The sequence below is a fragment of the Gossypium hirsutum genome, chromosome D13 (genome assembly GCF_007990345.1).
Source record: "Gossypium hirsutum isolate 1008001.06 chromosome D13, Gossypium_hirsutum_v2.1, whole genome shotgun sequence".
NCBI classification, from domain to species: Eukaryota; Viridiplantae; Streptophyta; class Magnoliopsida; order Malvales; family Malvaceae; genus Gossypium; species Gossypium hirsutum.
The window spans coordinates 14,106,936-14,110,258 of NC_053449.1; the positions used below are offsets into that span (position 1 = coordinate 14,106,936).

The following is a 3,323-nucleotide window of genomic DNA, read 5'->3' on the forward strand; positions in this document are numbered from 1 at the left end:
CAAAGATTCCAGATATTTTCAACCCAATTCCACAGCCAAGTTTTGTAACCTAGCTCTGATACCACTAAGTGAAACACTCCAAACCCGGCCTAGACGTTATGGTCATATATGGTGTGTCACATTGAAGTGTCTTTCAAAACTTAGACTTTTTGATAAAACTCATTTCTTGTTGATCAAACTCGTTTCTTAAGTTTGGAAACCTCTTTAGTAACGTTTAACGGAACACTTAACTAAATGTTTGCCTTATTAACTACTATTATTACATTAAGTTGATTTAAAACACAGAAGCCTTTGAGAACTCCAACGTTTAAAGTCCGTGTCTTTGAAAATCATAGTTATTTTGAAAATTCATTTCCACACAACTAGTAGTAGAAAATATGTAAGCAAAGCCCAATTAAAGTTAAAAAGCCAAATTAAAGGCCTTATTACAAAAACAAAACAAACAAATTAATAAAATTTAAAAAAAGGAAAATGTAAACATCAACAGTAGTTGTGGGGCCACCTCCGAGTCCCTCGCAGCCCCGAATCGTCTATGGCTGAGGATTACCTGCATGGTTAAAAGGAGAGAGTGAGTTTTCAAAACTCCGTGCGTAATCCCCTACCAAATAGTCCACATACAACATGCAGTAACAGTCTGGGCCTGAGCCCTATTCAATAACAGTATAGTGTGGACCTAAGCCGAGTACAGTAATAGTGAGTGGGCCCGTGCCCAATGCAGTAATCAGTACAATACAGTTATGCAACCCACCCCAATCCAACCAACACATCAATATCACAGCACAGCTGCCAGTAACAATAATGCAGTAGGGCTACCAGTAATAGTATATGTGGCAAAGTCACCAATACAGTATACTTCCCCTATATCAGAATCCCAACCCCATGCAGTATGTCATGTCATAAATCATACTTGTATGCAGTATGTCATACTCCGTAACAGTCATATATATATAACATAGAGCAAATCGGTCATACACTCATTTGAACTCCTAGGGGTATAAAAGTTATTTTACCCTTCAAGGGTATTTCGATAATTTTACCTTTCAGGTGTATTTCAGTAATTTTACCCTTTGAGGTTATTTCAATAATTTTACCCTTTGAGGATATTTCGATAATTTTACCCTTCGGGGGTATTTTGGTAATTTTACCTTTCGAAGGTATTTCAATAATTTTACCATGATTCGCAAGTCAGGCTTACCACTCGAGCGTTCGCACGCCCGTGTGGTCTCTAATGTCGTGTTTTACGGCTTTTCGTCTTTTAGTCGATCTACGGTTGCAGTGGGTGATTACACACCTGATTGCGACGGTGCACTTAGATCCACGAACACCCAAAATCTGTATTCAAATATGTTTCCCATTAATTGCTAAATTATATGACTAAACTCCTTCTTTTACATCCATGATCAAAACTAAAGTAATACTTGCCTCGACTAACAAAAATGGCTTAGCCCACTTTTACAACCGATGAAGATTGACTTCAAACTTGTTGACAGTTATCTGCAATACAACAATCTCATTAAACAGTATTGTTTAATCATGTAGTTGACATCCACACATGATCATATGCAAAACCATAGAACATTCGGCCTTTACATAAAAGAAGACTAGCCTACCTACCTTGTTCGAGGAATGGAAGAGTGATTTCGACGACTTTACAACACTTACACCACACCCCTCCTCGAGGAAAACCTTAATACCGCAACAAGCAGCACATCAAGAGAAAGCATCAGTAGTTGGTAATCAACGATTACAAAGGAGGGTATTTGGTTTTAAGATAAGGAAAAGAAGAGAATAGACTTACACAAGAGAGGAGTGTAACCACTTACCGATAATCAGAACCCTGCAACACAGGAACCGCAAGAAGAGCGGAGAAAGATCAACGTAGAGAATGATACTACGAATGATAATGTTCGGCTACACCACACTAAAACAAAAAGGAGATATGTCTCGATCAAAAAGAATAAAAGAAGGTTTAAATCACAAACAGTAAAAGAAGGTTTTCCAGTCAACGAAGAAAAAAGGAGAAGAGGAAAAAGATTCGGCACACAAAGTAAAGAATAGGGAAAAGAGAAGGGGAAAATTGGCAACAAGAGAAGAAGAAACCAAAAATAAAGAAAAAAAGAAAAGATGAGGGAGGAGAGTGTGTTCGGCTAAAAAGAAATTAGGTAAAAACAACCTGAGAGGTACCCCAAAACTAACAAAAAGCGGAACCTAGAAGCAGAGAAACAAAGACGCGAAACCGACCGAAACCACACTAGCAGAGGAAAAACAAATTCAACAAAGCCGATTATCTCAGTGCCATAGACCAAATTCGGCACAAGCATACTCCATACGGCACATAACTCCTCCTCTTCCACAAACTCCTTGATTTTCTCCTAAAATCCCTCCTCGATTTTCTCCACCTAATCCTCCTCAACTCCCTCCATAACCAGTTCAAACTCCCATAAGCAGTATTCTAATCCAACTCCACCACCTACCCAACTCAAGCAGCAAAATAAATACTCCACTGCGTAATCTAGGACTTGAACCTCAAACCTCACAGTTACACAACGTGTCACCTTGCCACTAAACCACAGGCCCTTTTTGTGTCATAAAACCAACACTAATATTTATAAGACCAACATGCCTATGTCCAGGTTTATTTAAGAGAAAAATTAAAAATTCTGCAAAAGCCAAGACTTGAACCCAGGCTTCTCGAACACTCTCATACACACCCAAATCACTTAGCCATTAAAGCAAACAAACAATTTGTCAAAACATGTAAAAGAATTAAAGGCTTAAATATTGGGGCGCTACATACTCATTTAGTGCAATAGTTCACAATTAATAATGTGCACACACACACACAAACACATACACACACAAACTTTAATGCACAATTCATTCACACACACAAAATTAAATGCACAATTCACACACACTTATCACGTCAAGTACATAGTTTATAGCTATGGCTTCTCCATTTTATATTATATAACTATATGTACGTGATTAAAATTCATGCATTTGGCACCCAAAATTTTGCACAAAATGCATGCCCAACAACTCATACAAGATTTCAAGGGTTTGCACTGGGAAAAGTCAATGCTTGCATACCAAAAAAGAGGGTCTGCTTTATGCTAAAACACAACGTACAAGTGCACTCTCCTATGGCTCACCATAGCTCACCGAATTAGAGAGCATTCTACTTGGCTTTATCTCAGTTTTTTGAGGCTCCTCCAACGTTTTCAGCTTCGTACAAAAATATATAGATTACTAAGCATTCAAAAATATAAAACTAATTCTCTTTGTGTTCCTACAACAACTCACCTTACTCACTAGCTCAT

General features: G+C 37.9%; 1 long non-coding RNA gene across 1 annotated transcript; it reads right to left on the bottom strand.

Moving 5' to 3' along the window:
- Nucleotides 1-222: 222 nt before the first annotated feature.
- Nucleotides 223-1,923, bottom strand: LOC121225040 (uncharacterized). Its single transcript, XR_005922755.1, has 3 exons — nucleotides 1,824-1,923; nucleotides 1,615-1,686; nucleotides 223-1,494 (listed from the first exon to the last, which is right to left on the bottom strand). It is a non-coding gene; the product is annotated as an uncharacterized lncRNA (long non-coding RNA).
- Between the last annotated feature and the right edge of the window lie 1,400 nt (nucleotides 1,924-3,323).